Source organism: Citrus sinensis, chromosome 3 (assembly GCF_022201045.2).
Source record: "Citrus sinensis cultivar Valencia sweet orange chromosome 3, DVS_A1.0, whole genome shotgun sequence".
NCBI lineage: Eukaryota > Viridiplantae > Streptophyta > Magnoliopsida > Sapindales > Rutaceae > Citrus > Citrus sinensis.
In genome coordinates this window covers 11,158,042-11,174,533 of record NC_068558.1, presented here as the reverse complement: position 1 = coordinate 11,174,533, position 16,492 = coordinate 11,158,042, and the positions used below count along the sequence as shown (strand labels likewise).

At 36.9% G+C, this 16,492-nt stretch overlaps 1 non-coding gene across 1 annotated transcript; it reads left to right on the top strand.

Annotated features, from left to right (window-relative positions):
* Positions 1–1,793: 1,793 nt before the first annotated feature.
* Positions 1,794–1,897, top strand: LOC127901653 (small nucleolar RNA R71). Its single transcript, XR_008053897.1, has one exon. It is a non-coding gene; the product is annotated as a small nucleolar RNA R71 (small nucleolar RNA).
* Positions 1,898–16,492: the final 14,595 nt, after the last annotated feature.

Below are 16,492 nucleotides of genomic sequence, written 5' to 3'. Positions count from 1 at the left end.
GCAAGGCGTTGACCTCATCGACTGATCTGTCAATATCAAAATCCAAACCAAAGTGAGTTAAACATGTTTGTAAAGGATCATCACTAAAGTTTGAAAGAAAAGTGTCATCAACTAATGCTTCAATTAAATCCACATCAACAATTTCATCATCTGCATTGTGAGGTTGTTTGGCAATGTTGAAGATGTTCAGCTCCATAGTCATGTTGCCGAAGGACAACTGCATATTTCCAGTCCTGCATTGAATGTGAGCATCCACAGTTGCCAAGAAAGGTCGGCCTAGAATAATGGGGATGTGCTTCCTTGAATCCTGTATTGGTTGAGTGTCAATTACAATGAAATCAACAGGAAAATAAAACTTGTTTACCTGGATAAGCACGTCCTCCACAACACCACGAGGTATTTTCGTGGACCGATCTGCAAGCTGTAACACCACTGGAGTTGGGTGTAATTCTCCCAGTCCAAGTTTCAAAAATACTGAGTAAGGCAATAGATTTACACTAGCTCCTAAATCCAACAAAACATTCTCAATTGTGTGGTTCCCTATGCTACATGAGATAGTGGGGGAGCCTGGGTCTTTGCATTTTAGAGGAATTTTATGTTGGAGGATAGAACTAACGTTTTCTGTTAAAAATGCCTTCTTTTGAACATGCATATTTCTCTTTTTAGTACAAAGGTCTTTAAGAAACTTGGCATAAGATGGAACTTGCTTAATAGCATCAAGTAAAGGGATGTTAACACTTACCTGTTTGAAGATTTCAAGAATCTCACCTGTGGATTTTCCCTTCTTTCCTTTAGCTAACCTCTGAGGAAATGGAGCTTTCGGAACATATTCTCGTGGGTTGGTTTCTTCTTTTTCTTCCGATGGTAAGTCCTCAACATTCACAGGTACAATTTGATTTTCTTTTGTCACCGGCATCTCCACTTTGTTGTCGACTTTTTTTCCTTTTCGCAAGGTCATGACTGCTTTGACCTCTCCATGCTGCTGTGGTGAACTAGTACTTGCTTCATGTACTCCTTTAGGATTAGGCACTGGTTGACTTGGAAATTTGCCTTTCTCAACAGTCATTGCCAAGGTCTGAACTGAAGAAGCAAGTTGTCCCACCATCTTCTCGAGGCTTGAAACTGATTGGGCTTGTGAGTTGAAGCCTGCTCTCAACTCATTTCGTAGTCCATCAATGGTGCAGTTTTGTTGCTCAATCATGGAGTGAGTAACATTCTTGAAATTCTAGAATGCATCCTCCCATGGTCTGGGTTGAGAGTAGTTCTGGTTCTGATTGTATGGTCTAAATGGGGGCTGAGAGGCTTGAGGATTTTTTGGAATTGGTGGAGCTGGAGCTGCTGGTCCGTTCTATTGGAATCCTCGAGACCATGAAAAATTGGGGTGGTCTCTCCATCCAGGGTTATATGTGTTAGAGTAGGGGTTGTAATTTGATGGCTTTCTCATTACACCTATGGCATTGGCTTGATCTGAGTATGAGTCATGGTCATGTGGTTCTGTTGATTTAGCAGTCGATAACGATGCTATTTGTCGAGCAAGACCTTCAACCATCTCCTTGACTTCTTTGATTCCCGAAGTTGACTCGCCAATTTGAACCTCATTTACTCCCTTAATTCTTCTAGTATTCCGGAGTGATCGACTCCGTTGTTGGGAATTATCCGCTTGTCGCTGAAAGAATTCCCAAATCTCTAATGCGCTTTTTGACATTAGCTCTCCTCCACTTGTTGCCATTAGCCATTCTTGCACATTCGGCAATAATCCCTCCAAAAAGTATTGGCATTGGTGCCATTTCTCATACCCATGATGTGGACACTTCAAGAGTAGCCCATTGAATCGCTCCCACGTTTCGAAAAACTGCTCGTCATCTCTCTGGGTAAACTCTGAGATTTCCCTGCGAATAGCATTGGTTTTATGCACTGGGAAATATTTATTCAAAAATTTTGTTACCATTTGTTCCCATGATGAAATGCTATTAGCAGGTAATGTATTAAGCCATGAGCGAGCTCTATCCTTTAAAGAAAATGGGAATAATCTGAGTTTAACATCATCGTCTGAAAAATTTTCGTATTTAAAAGTTTGACAAATAGCATGAAAATCATTCAGATGATTATATGGGTTATCATTTTCTAGGCCATAAAATGTTGGGAGACAATTTAGCACACTAGGTTTTAGGTCAAAACTCCTAGCAGCTACATTTGGGTATCTTATACATGATGTGCTCAAATTAGCTAAGGGACTAAAATAGTCCTTAAATGGCCTCTCTTGTGGTTGCAAATCCATTTTATTTTTTACTTGTTTGTGTGTGCGAAGTGTTTTCTCAAGTTCAAGGTCTATAGGTTCAAGATTAGGAAATAATAACCTACGACCATGCATGCAAGGAACACAAAAATAAATGGAAACAAAATAAAGAAAAAGGAGAAATTACGATACTAACCTTATTGCGCTATTAAAACCTTTCTATAAAAATACACAAAAACAAATACGTGAAATAAATTAACTAAAAATATATTAATAAGATAAACAAAAAAAAATTACAAAGAAAAATAAATTGAAAATTAAATTACAGAATTTTAAAGAGGAGAAAAAGAAAATAAATACTAACCTTTAAATGTAGATTCACTTTTTTTTTAATAAAAACAAAATTACAAGAAAACAATTAAAAGAAATTATTCACAAAAATTAATTCTATGAATTAAAATTACTTACCTCCCCGGCAACGGCGCCAAAAACTTGTTGTGCAAATTTTAATGTACTCGCAAGCGCACGAATCTATTGTAGTATACATCAATGGTGACGAGTGTCGATCCCACGAGGAGGTGGATTTTAATTGTGTGTAGAATTAATTTTGTAAATGGGTGATTGGATTTGTGGTGGAAATGATTTGGAATATGCTAAAACTTAAATGAAAATGGCAAGAATAAATTCTAAAATTGGAATTGAAATGGCGAGAATAAATTGAAGAGAATTCTATTGAAATGACGTACTTGGGTATCTGGATCCGTATCAACATGCACCATGGGCTAAATATTCCTTATTAATACCAATTAAATCATGAGGGGGGAATCCACACCTCATGAACCACACTCTAATCAATATGGTGCTAAGGGCTTATCGTGCCAAATAATAATAACCTTATACTAGAGAGCCGGTGTAACCAAGGCGGTATCTAGACAAGATTATTATTATTTGTCGACGAGAAGTCAAAACATCCACAAAAACTAGAGGTGGAGAGAAAATAAATTTACCAAATTACGCCCATGACACATGTTGAGACTTCACCTTCAACCCAAGCTTGAAAGAAAATTAGCTACTCATAATTGAACTAAGGGCAAAATGGGAATTTATTAAAATACGTAGAAAATACAAGATGGAGAGGGAATTACAGAAAATGGAGTCCAAAAATGGATTCAGAGATATCAAATTAGGGGGGAGAGGCCCCCTTTTTATAGATATATGAAGTAAATCATGGCCATCGGATTAAAAACAGTTTGGACGCTCAGGATTGCGCCACGTCACCAGTCAACAGTACGCGGTTTAACCACGCGGATGAACAGTAACACGGTTTGGTTGAAAATAATCCTGTGTGATGCATGTACTGTACGCGAGATTTTTCGTCCACTGATATGCTGCCACGTCACCATCAACAGTACATAAGAATTTTAGCCCAACAGGATCGTGACACCTCATCAGTCAATGCCACATCATCGGTCAATGCCACGTCATCGTCCGTATATGTGAATAGTGTCGTGAACAGTAACGTATTCAGTACCGTACAAGTAAATAGTATCGTACATGTGAACAGTGCCATTTTTCCTTTTATGCTCCTCCTAAGGCTTTCGACCATCCTGAGTTCAAAAGTGATGTCCGTTTTGCCATCTGATCTCTCGTTTATTGTGAAATGACTATGATGCCCCTAAAATACATAAAATACTTAATTAAAATAAAACAAACGGAATTAAATCAAAAGAAGGTTAAATTCATAAAAGTAAAGGTGTTAGTAAGACTTAAAATGTAAAATGACGGTTTTCTCCTTTATAAATATGCATTTTCTAACACTTAACACACCCCCCAACCAGCTTATTGCTAGTCCCTAGCAAATGAAGCGAAAATAAAATTCAAATTCAAAATGATTTTTTTTTTAAATTTAGAAACACTCGTGTTTATTCAATCAGATTAATGATAGCAATCAAATAAAAGTATAAGCATTATCTCCAGTCTAAAGCAACATCACACTCACATCAACCATCCACATGAATTAGTCCAGTAGGCTTTGTTATATCTACTTTCAAGAATGACATATCAAACCCCAAAATCTCACTGGAAGTAGTGACACTCTCACAAATAAATTAAACCCACTAAAAATAGTCACTCCAATGAATGGTAATTGAGAGAGAAAATAATAAAGAAGTAATATCACATGCTCTCACTAAGATGAAATAAATATGCTCTCAGCTTAGAAATAATACGATCTCAAGTCAAACAAAAATGCTAGTCAACCCACTTTATTTATCTTTTTTTTAATTATGCATCACTACATCTTTTTAGCCCATATAACTAGCTTCTACTTCAAACTATACTTCCCTAAAATCAAGAAGGACTTTTATTAAGAAGTAACGTAGGCTAGGGACATGGCTAACAAAGAAGGGAAATAAGGAAAACAAAGTGTATGTTTGAGAAAAATGCAGAGATTTTTTTTTTTTGGAAGTTGCAAGGTGGATATCACCTATTATTTTTATTTTTATTCTTTTGAAACAACAAATTTTGTGTTTTTTTTTCTCTTTTTTTTTTGGCATAACTTCATTGAACAAAATAATTATTTACATTTTTCTCAAACATAAATAGGTGATGGAACTTATAAGACATCGGGTAATACTCCAAATCGGAGTGGGTCAAGATGATAAGTTGACAAAGAAAATGTTTTTTTTTTTAAAAAAAAAGGCTCAAAAGGGTTAACTATGGATATTTAATAAAAGAGATGGCTAGAAAGGCTCAAACGGATCAAAGATGGCCTTTCCATCGTCTTTTAAAGCTCTAAATAATCATCCATATCTATTAGTTAGATGGGCCTCCCAATGTAACAACACACATTTTTTTTTATTTTACAATTTTTTTTAGGGGTTAACTCGAAAGCAATTTAGAGATCATGTGTAAAATAATAAACTGCTAAGCTGTATAAAGAGTGGGCAAAAGGGTTATTCTCCAAAAAAAATAATAGGCTCAAAAACTCACTTGGTACTTATTATGACATGTTCATTCCTTCAAGCAACTCACATTTGTCTCCGACATCAACATGTAGAGTAGCAAACATAACGTAACATCACTTAAGACCAAAGATAATACAAATACTAAAATTTGAAATTAATCATATTATCCAATGTTAAAACAAATCACACAAATTTTTTTTTTCAAACAACATTCTACCCCCGAACCTATTCTAATCATGAAAGGCAAATATGCATGTAGAAATGTGAAAATGATGTATAAAAACTAATTAGAAAAGTTACACGTAAAATGATAGAAAACAAAAATGGTTTTTTTTTTTTAAAGAAGATGCGTTTCTAGAGGAACTACACTCCATATTCAGCCATCTTCGACTCAAAAATTGAAAAATGTATATTTATAGAGGAGAAATTAAAAAGACGAAGAAAAATGAACATCAAAACTTAATAAAGAAAAAGAATTTTTTTTAAAATTTTTTAATAAATTTAAAAAAATTTTTTTTTTTAAACGATGAAGATGCGTTTCTAGAGCCATTACCCTCCATATTCAGCCATCTTCAACACAAAAAGTTAGTAATAGTTAGTTTCTACAACAAAAAATTAGTAAAAATTTAATCAAAATTCCACAATTGTCGACTATTCTCTCCCCCAACCAGAACGAAACATTGTCCTCAATGTTTGAAAGGAAAGAAGTAGAGTTTAGAAGACATCACCTGGGTGGTGCAACACAGAAAAAAATATTTACAAGCGGAGAGTTAAATCTAATTTGTACTTCTTACTGCGGCTACTGTTACCATCATTATTTGGGCGCTCCAACACAAAGGTCCAGGGGTCTGGCTCCGGTTTATAAGCTTGTAACAGATCAAGTAGCTCATTAGCAGTGTGAGTACAAATAAAAAGTTTTTTCACATTAGAAGGAATGAAATAGTTTTTTATTGCATGGTTAAGAAATGCGATAAAACCATCATAAAAGTTATTGACATTTAACAAACCGATGGGTTTTTGGTGGATGTGCAGATGGGCCCAAGATGCTAGCGTGATAAGTGCCTCTAGTGTTGCAGATTGAAAATCGTTATCGCAACATTAGTCTCGTCGGAAATGGTTCCTTTATAAACTGATCCAAAACTACTTGTACCAAGCAAGTTACATTCATTAAATTCATCAGTTGCTCATTGAATGTCTAGGTACTGTTTGGTAACGGAAAAAGGAGAAAAAATGGAGAGTGGAGGCATTACTTTTATCTCATCCTTGACTTTTGAGGGTGGGGGATCTCTTTCTCTCTTCTTTTCATGGAAAATTCTTTCTTTTACACTCTACTTTATTTTTCTGCAAATTACTCAAAAAGCTTTTGATTTTAAAGAATGTTTATTAAGCAACATGAGTGGTGGCACAAGTTTTTCCCAAAGGCCTAGAAACTAACTTGAGCGTCGGAGGGTTCAAAAGTGCCCAAGCACACGGCCCAAAGCCTCTGTGTGTACTCAAATGGGCCCCAAAAGTCTGTATCTCATTCATATAATCTGTAATATCTGTATCTCAATATCTGTTTGTATCTCATATCTGTATCTCTATAATCATCATACCGCATGCATATGCCCCCAAAAGGCAAAAGCGCCCAAACACACGGACCAAAGCCTGTATGTGTGTTCAGACGGGCCCCAAATGCCTCTCATCTCATCTCATCTGTATCACTGTATCTAGAGGAAAGGGTACTATCCAATGATTTTAAAAACAATCTCTATACTCATATTCATGTATATTCTAATCATACTTTAAATCATACATTTCTTTTCATTATCACATCTAAATCCACTTTTCTCATCTTTAAAATACTATCATATTTCATTCAAAGTCGACACAGAAAACCATTGACTAAACATTTTAATATAATATCAATGCGTGTATAAAATCCATTTCGAGGAAATCATTAAATCATAACATTTAAAATACTTATTTAACAAACATGCTTTACTATCATAATTAACTATGAAAATAGGTTTTGTATATTCTACTCACAGTGACAGTGTTCATGCTCGGTTATCGTCCACGTCCGCGGACTGGTTCTTGCTCGCAAATCCTCCTAAATCAAGGAAACGACATAATTATTTTCCGTAAATCAGAATTAGGACTAAATTTATGCAATAATTTACAACTCCCGTGTCGATAAAATTACTAAAATACCCTCGAATCCGTAAATCGTTAAAATACTCTAAAATCATAAATTACCAAATTACCCTCGGAATCGTAATTACACCCAATCCTCAATTCCATGAATTACTAAAATATCCATAGGCTCAGAAAATTACAAAATTGCCCTCAAGAGTGTGAAATTACCAAATGCCCTTGCCGGTCAATGGTCACCGAAATTTGGTCAACGTTGGCCGGGAAGTACGGGTTAGACACTTTTGGCCAAGCTAAGTTCAATGATACCAGCGGTGAGCTCCAACGCGTGGCAACGATGCCAGAATCTAGCTCGGTAGCCGTGAATTTTCAACAATTGGACGGCGGCGAAACAATGACTCCCGGTGGCTATGGATGGTTGGAAATGAAAGAGGGAGTCGTGGGGAACAAAATCCAACTGGTGGTGTCACCCAAAACTGGCGAAAATCCCGGCGGAGCAAAGCGAAACAATCGCAGGTTTTCAAGCTTTGGTCACCGGCGTTCTGGTTATTTTTCGACGACGTGAACGGTAGAGGTATGATGGCCAGTCTTCAAGCTTCAGATTGGTACCGAGCTTGACCGGAACGGTGGCCGGAAATGGAAGTTACGACTGGGTCACGTTTGCGGGTCGGGTCGGGTTTTTGGGTCTGTAGTTGGTAGCTTCTCTCACTCACACATGTGGCTTCCCTCTCCTGTTTTCGAGCTTATTCTTTTATTTATTTTAACCTTTAACCGCCTCTTTTTATTCATTTAATTCACATATGTTACAGTACTATTGACTATGTGTGTATAGATATTTTATTTTTACCGTGTAATTTCATATTGGATACATTTCTAATTGTACATTGCATAGCGTCCATGAACGGGAATGATAAAATAAATTTCAAGCATGTTTAAGTAGATGAAAAAACTTTGTACAATTTAGAAGGATTTCCTACATGTGAAATTGAATTTCCATGGTGGCATGGTCAATTTCTGCTAGGGTGTGATTGTATGGTAGCCAATTGTGAGCAACAGATCCACATGGTAATATAAATTGAAATTTTGCGTCTTAATCCATGAAGATATAGATTTTGGCAATATTATACAAGCACTGGGGTTACCTTAAATATTCTGGACTTGCCATTGATAGAGTTTCTTTTAGCTAGTTATTGTCAAAAGATTTGACTGCAGCATCTAGAAGTTGCATCTAGAAGGTTTAAAGAAGCAAAATGGTAGGCACCGGATGTTTGAAAAAGAAAATGAAAAATTCAAAGCTCAAAATTTCAAAGTTTGAAAACTTGAAATTTGCAGCTGTATTGGTTGAAAATTAAAGCCACCTTTTTTACTTTCTTAGCAAAGTTTTGCCTATAAATACAAGCTCTCAATTTAAGAGCTTGCATCCAATTTTGTAGAGAGAGTCGAGAGTTGTGAAAAGTAATTCTTGCAGAGCAGAGAGTTTTGTGTGTTTAGTGATTTGAGAGTTTGGGTGTATTGGGGTTTTGGGTAGTGAGCTAAAATACTACAATACTTGTAACCCCTTTTCACTAGTATAATATTTTCCTTCTGTTTTCGCCCGTGGAACCACATAATTTCTGGTGTCATTTATTGTGCTTGTTCTTTATTTTCTTCCAATTTCACTTTAGCTGCGTGTATGCTTCACCCATCAATTTCTTAACAGTGGTATCAGAGCTATTGGTTGTATTTTTGGAGTTGGGTACTGTTCACGTAATGGGGTACTATTCACATATACTGTACTATTCACGTATACAGTACTGTTCACATATACAGTACTATTCACAAGAAAAACGGTGGGAGCGATCCAAGAATTTTGTGGTGCAAAGCAGGGAATAGTGGTGTGAGTAAAGTAATTGTGTGGTTTGGTACATGTTTAGGAAAGTTCTGTCATAAAGGCGATAAGAGCTTAAGGAGTCTGGATTTTAAGTGGGACCATTGTGACCCCTCCAGTCTTTCTTGAGAACTTTCATGGTGTGCATTCTCACACATACTCACAACTATTCAGGGTGGTACACTAGCTTGTGTGTGGTATTTATCAACAAAATGGCAGCAAAGTATGAAATTGTGAAGTTTAACAGAAATAATTTTTCGTGGTGGAAAATAAAGATAAAAGCTGTATTAAGGAAAAATAATTGCTTGGCAGCAATTGGAGAAAGGCCCATTGAGATAACTGATGACAAGTGGAACGAGATAGATGGCAACGCCATTTCTGATCTACACTTGGCACTTGAAAATGGAGTATTATTCAGTGTGGCAGAGAAAAATACAGCGAAGGAAATATGGGATACTCTCACAAAATTGTACGAGGCCAAGTCACTACACAACAAAATCTTCTTAAAGAGGAAACTCTATACTCTTCGAATAGCGGAATCTACAATGGTGACCGACCACATCAACACCTTGAAGACTCCATTTTCACAATTCACAATGTTAGGTCATAATATAGAGGAGAATGAACGTACAGAGCTTCTACTTCAAAGTCTACCAGATTCGTATGATCAACTTATCATAAACCTGACGAACAACAATCCAGTGGATAGTCTAGTTTTCGATGATGTTGTAGCCTCCGAATTAAATGAGGAGAGCATGCAGAAAAATAAGAAAAACAGACAAGCAAGTTCGCAGCAAGCGGAGGCGCTATCGGTGACGAGAGGGAGATCAACAAAACGTGGCCCCAGTGGGAGTCACAATCATGGTAGATCAAAATTCAGAAGTAAGAAGAATGTTAAATGCTACAACTGTGGCAAGAAAGAGCATGTCAAGAAAGAGTATTGGAGTAACCAGAAGAGAAAATAGGGTAAAGAACCTGAGTCATCAAATGCTCAGGGGTGTGTAGCAAGTACCTCAGATGATAGCGAAATTCTTTACAGTGAGGCAACAATTATTTCAGAAGGCAGAAAACGACTATCTGATGTCTGGCTTATAGACTCAGGAGCTACCTAGCACATGACCTATAGGAGAGAATTGTTCCACACATATAAACCTATCTCTGGAGGATCTGTATATATGGGTAATGATCATGCCTTGGAGATCGCTGGTATTGGTACTATCAAAATAAAAATGTTTGATGGTACAATTCGCACAATTGGGGAGGTACGACATGTCAATAACCTGAAAAAAAAATCTATTATCTTTGGGACAAATGGATAGTCATGGGTACAAAACTCATGTGGAGAATGAAATTATGAAGATCGTTAAAGGCGCGCTTATATTGATGAAGGCAGAAAAGATTGGTGCTAATCTATTCATGCTTAAAGGAGAAACACTATAGGAGGCTGATGCGTGTGTCGCATCAAATGGAGAAGAGTCAATGATGATGTGGCATCTCAAACTTGGTCACATGTCAGAACAAGGTTTAAAGATTCTCTCTGAGCGAAAATTGCTTCCGGGGCTCAAATCGGTAAGTTTACCATTTTGCGAGCATTATGTTACAAGTAAGCAGCATAGATTAAAATTCAGTAGATCTATTGTTAGAAGTAAATGCATTCTAGACTTGATTCACTCTGATGTTTGGGAATCACCGAATACATCCATGGGAGGTGCAAAGTACATGGTGACTTTCATTGATGATTATTCCAGGAGATGTTGGGTGTATCCAATTAAGAAAAAGTTAGATGTATTTCTAGTGTTTAAATAATACAAAGCGCGGGTGGAACTTGAATCTGGTAAAAAGATCAAGTGCTTTAGGATAGATAATGGTTGAGAGTATACAGACGGCGAGTTTCTTGCTTTCTATAAGCAAGAAGGTATTCAGAGGCAGTTCACGGTAGCATACACTCCTCAACAAAATAGAGTGGCAGAGCAGATGAATAGAACTCTTACAGAACGGATAAGAGCTATGTTGAGGACTGCTGGTCTACCCAATTTATTATGTGCAGAAGCAGCCAAAACTGCCTGTTATATAGTAAATCGGTCACCATCTACAGCTATTGGGCTGAAAACAGCGATGGAGATGTGGACTGGAAAGCCAGCTGATTATTCCTACCTACATGCATTTGGATGTCCTATATACGTGATGTACAATGCCCAAGAAAGAACAAGCTGGATGCAAAATCTAGAAGATGGATTTTCTTGGGATATGCTGATGCAGTAAAGAGGTATCGTCTGTGGGACCCCACTGCCCATAAGATCGTAATCAGCAGAGATGTTATTTTTGTAGAAGATCAACTGCAAAGGAGAGATGAGGATGATAGCAGGGTAAAAGAAAAGTCAGAGACTATACCGGTATATGTGGAGAATAATCCAGAAGATTTAGATTATTCTGAAGCAGCACCAGAGCACGAGGAATAAGAACCAATCGAGTCTGAGGCTTCAGAAGTTTGTCGGTCAACTCGTGAGAGATGACCGCCGGCGTGGCACTCGGAGTATGTCACAGAGATCAATGTTGCGTACTATCTTCTAACAGAGGATGGAGAGCCATCAACTTTCTATGAAGCTTCAAACAGCTCAGATGTTGCTTTGTGGATAACAGCAATGTAGGAAGAAATTGAAGCTCTACATAAGAACAAGACATGGGAACTTGTACCACTACCACACGAAAGAAAAGCCATTGGAAACAAATGGGTCTACAAGATCAAACGTGATGACAATGACCAAGTGGAGCAGTATCGTGGGAGATTGGTGGTGAAATGATATGCTAAAAAAGAAGGTATTGGCTTCAACGAGATATTTTCTCTGGTGGTTTGACTCACAATAGTCAGAGTAGTCTTGACGATGCGTGCTACATTTGACTTATATCTTGAGCAGTTAGATGTGAAAACTGCGTTTCTTCATAGAGAACTTGAAGAAGAAATATATATGCTCCAACCAGAAGGTTTTGCAGAAACAGGAAAGGAAAACTTGGTTTGCAGGTTGAACAAATCTCTATACGATCTCAAACAGGCGCCGAGGTGTTGGTATAAGAGATTTGATTCCTTCATCATGAGCGTTGGATACAACAGACTCAGCTCAGACCATTGTGCATATTACAAAAGGTTTAAAGATAATGATTTCATTATTTTACTGTTGTATGTGGATGACATGTTGGTAGTAGGCCCAAACAAAGATCGAATCCAAAAATTGAAGGCATAGTTGGCTAGGGAGTTTGAAATGAAGGACTTGGGACCAGCAAACAAGATTCTAGGGATGCAAATTCACTGAGACAGAAATAACAGGAAGATTTAGCTTTCACAGAAGAATTACTTGAAGAAAATCTTGCGGCGCTTCAACATGCAAGATTGTAAGTCAATTTTTACCCCACTTCCTGTTAATTTCAAATTATCCTCAAGTATGTGTCCTAGCAATGAAGCAGAGAGGAAGGAGATGTCTCAAGTACTGTATGCATCAGCAGTGGGAAGTTTGATGTTCGCTATGATATGTACTAGATCAGACATTGCACAAGCAGTGGGAGCAGTTAGTCGATACATGGCGAATCCTGGTGGAGAGCATTGGATAACTGTGAAGAGGATTCTGAGATACATAAGAGGAACCTCAGATGTTGCATTATGTTATGGAGGATCAGAGTTTACTGTCAGGGGCTATGTGGATTCAGATTTTGCAGGAGACCTTGATAAAAGGAAATCCACTACTGGTTATGTGTTTACACTTGCAGGAGCAACTGTAAGCTGGGTTTTGAAACCGCAGACCATTGTTGCTTTATCTACAATAGAAGCAGAATACATGGCAGTTATACAAGCTTGCAAGGAAGCTATTTGGATACAAAGATTATTGGAGGAGCTCGGGCACAAACAACAGAAAATTCCTGTATTTTGTGATAGTTAGAGTGCCTTGCACATTGCAAGGAATCCAGCATTTCATTCCAGGACAAAGCACATAGGAGTTCAGTATCACTTCGTTCGAGAAGTAGTGGAAGACAGAAGTGTGGATTTACAGAAAATCCATACGAAGGAGAACCTAACAGATGTTTTGACCAAGCCGATCAATGCTGACAAGTTTATTTGGAGTAGATCCTCTTGTGGCCTAGCAGAAACGTAGGCAACATGATTATGGCGAAGCAGAAAGGATAGTGTGGAGATTGATTGCTCCTCAATCAAATCTCCAAGTGGGAGAATGTCAAAAGATTTGACTGCAGCATCTAGAAGGTTTGAAGAAGCAAAATGGTTGGCACCAGATGTTTGAAAAAGAAAATGAAAAATTCAAAGCCCAAAATTTCAAAGTTTGAAAACTTGAAATTTGCAGCTGTATTGGTTGAAAATTAAAGCCACCTTTTTTACTTTCTTGGTAAAGTTTTGCCTATAAATACAAGCTCTCAATTTAAGAGCGTGCATCCAATTTTGTAGAGAGAGTCGAGAGTTGTGAAAAGTAATTCTTGCAGAGTAGAGAGTTTTGTGTGTTTAGTGATTTGAGAGTTTGGGTGTATTGGGGTTTTGGGTGGTGAGCTAAAATACTACAATACTTGTAACTCCTTTTCACTAGTATAATATTTTCCTTCTGTTTTCGCTCGTGGACGTAGGCTAAAAGCCGAACCACGTAATTTCTGGTGTCCTTTATTGTGCTTGTTCTTTATTTTCTTCCAAATTCACTTTAGCTGCGTGTCTGCTTCACCCATTAATTTCCTAACAGTTATTGGTATTGCTTTCAATTTTCTATTTTACTGATACCATATATACAATTTTAGGTGGCAAGACAACTTTCGATTTCTATTGAGCCTGAAAACCTGCATCTCCCATCACCTCTGTCTGCTTTTGCGGAATACGAGGTTCCTATGCGCTTACCCAAAGCCATCCCTCTACCGGAAGGGAAGGTCCAGTGGACTCTCAATGTTAAAGTCCTCGGCAAATAAACAATCGTTTCATTTGTTTTGTTTGTTTTGCTTGGTTCGGGATCCAAATTCCATTGTAGAACAGTTTTTGGTTTTTCTTCATATAACATTCTGAAGATAATACAGCAGGCAACATTGTTTGCAACACTACAGCTAATTTGCAGTAGCATGAAACAATAAGAATTTTTCCTTTTTTGTGTATAAAATTTTATTTTTTTATTGTGATATTACAGTTTTGCCATCATGCATTATGAAGCTTAATATTTGGATAAATATTAGGTTTAATTTATATATTTTAACTTTAGTGAGTATTTAGTTTTTCTATTTTGAAAAACACCTGAAGTCACCCCTTGTTTTTATTTTTCTTTGTTTTTATAATAATACTCTTATAACAATATTTTTTACATTAATTTTTTAATCAATAAAAAAAGGTAACTAGGAAATTAACCGATAAATTAATTTGTTAATATTTTTGTTAATTTTTTAATCAATAAAAAATTTAATTAATAAATTACTTATTAGCAAATTAAAAAATAAACATTAGCATAAAATAATTGATATTTCATTCTCTTACAACAATCTTACTAATATTATTTATAAATTAATTAATACAAGTTAATTTAAAGTAATGTTTAATATTCTTGTAACAACCTTTCTAATAATCTTTTTGTAAAAAAATAATTTATTAAATTAATCCTAAAAGTAAAATATTAATAATTAATTTACATTTTTTTTGATACAAAAGGGCTCTAAAAAGAGCTAAGGAAAAACAAAACGTGGGTAAGCTACCCCATACATGTCATGCTGAAGGTAAGCAATGATACCAAGAGGAGGATTTGGGAACAAATGAAGACCCAAAGGAAAAGATAGGGCATGGTTTGCTAAGAAGTCCGCTGCAAAATTAGCCTCCCTGTAAACATGATTAATGGTAATGCACCAGCTGCGACTAATGAAATCTTTAATTGACTTAATCAAAGGAGATAGCTCATTAGTTGTAATCATAGAGGTGGTGACTAGTTGGAGAATATAGATGCTGTCAACTTCAACTTGTAACCATCGGATCCCATTTTGCCAAGCAATATTTAAACCTTGATATAGGCCCCAAAGCTCAGCTACTGTAACCGAGCACGATCCAATATTCATTCCAAAGCTGGCCATCCAAGCCCCATTATGATCTCTGATAAGACCGCCTGCACTTGCTTCCCCTGTCTTTTTTGCAGCACCATCAGTATTTAACTTACACCAAGGCCAGAATAGAGGAGACTAACATATCCACTTCGCAACCCGGCGATTATTCATGCCCATAAGTGTGTTACTAATCCGTTGAAATTCTGTAGCTTTTATCTTGACTTCAAATATCATAGTAGCACAATCCCAAGTCATGTCTTGAAATAAAAATTTATTACGCCAAAACCAGAGACACCATATAGCTACCCCAAAGTAAATATTCCAACTGAGATCTGATCCAAACTGGTCCGCGTTCGTCAAATTATAGCTCATCCAGTCTTTCAAGGTCAGAGAGAAAAAATATTGACGTTGATGTATTGGGAGGATGGCGTACCAAAATCTCCCAGCTACCATGCAGTCTCGTAACACATGCAAAGTATTCTCATCTCCATCACCACAACGATCACAATTGCTATCTAAGTGAACACGTCTTCTTGAAATCTCAGTTTTTGTTTTCAATCTATTATGCAACACCAACCAAAGGAAAACACGAATACTTTGAGGACCATTCCAGCGCCATACACAGCTCTATATTTGATCATCATCTCCCTTAAGCTCTTTGGAAAGAGCATCATATGCTGATTTTACAGTGAAATTTCCTTTTTTAGATTCAGACCAAAAAATCTGATCTTCTCCATAGCCTTCCATTGGTGGTCTAAATGAGGCAATTCGTAGAAGGATATTGTTGGGGAGAAGGTGGCTGAAACTTACCCAATTCCAATTACCATGTGCATCAATAAACTCAGCAGCAGTCTTATTAATAATCTCAGCAGGAATCGGGGCCAGAGCATGGACAAGCAATGGTTGAGCTTTTGTAACCCAGCAGTCCCACCAAAAACAAACCTTTTTGCCATCTCCAATATTCCACTGAATCCTTATTATTGTATCCTTCTATACTTTACCAATGGACTTCCACAAGTATGAACCATTTTTCGTTGGCAAGACTGATGGCAAGTTCTCTTTATTCAACCCATACTTTGTAAGTAATACTCTGGTCCAAAGGCTGCTAGGGGACGAAATAAGATTCCACCCCGCTTTCATCAGCAACGCTTTATTCATTACTTCTAGATTTTTTAAGCCTAAACCACCACAGCTCTTAGGTTGACAAACTTTATCCCAGCTCACAAGACTTAT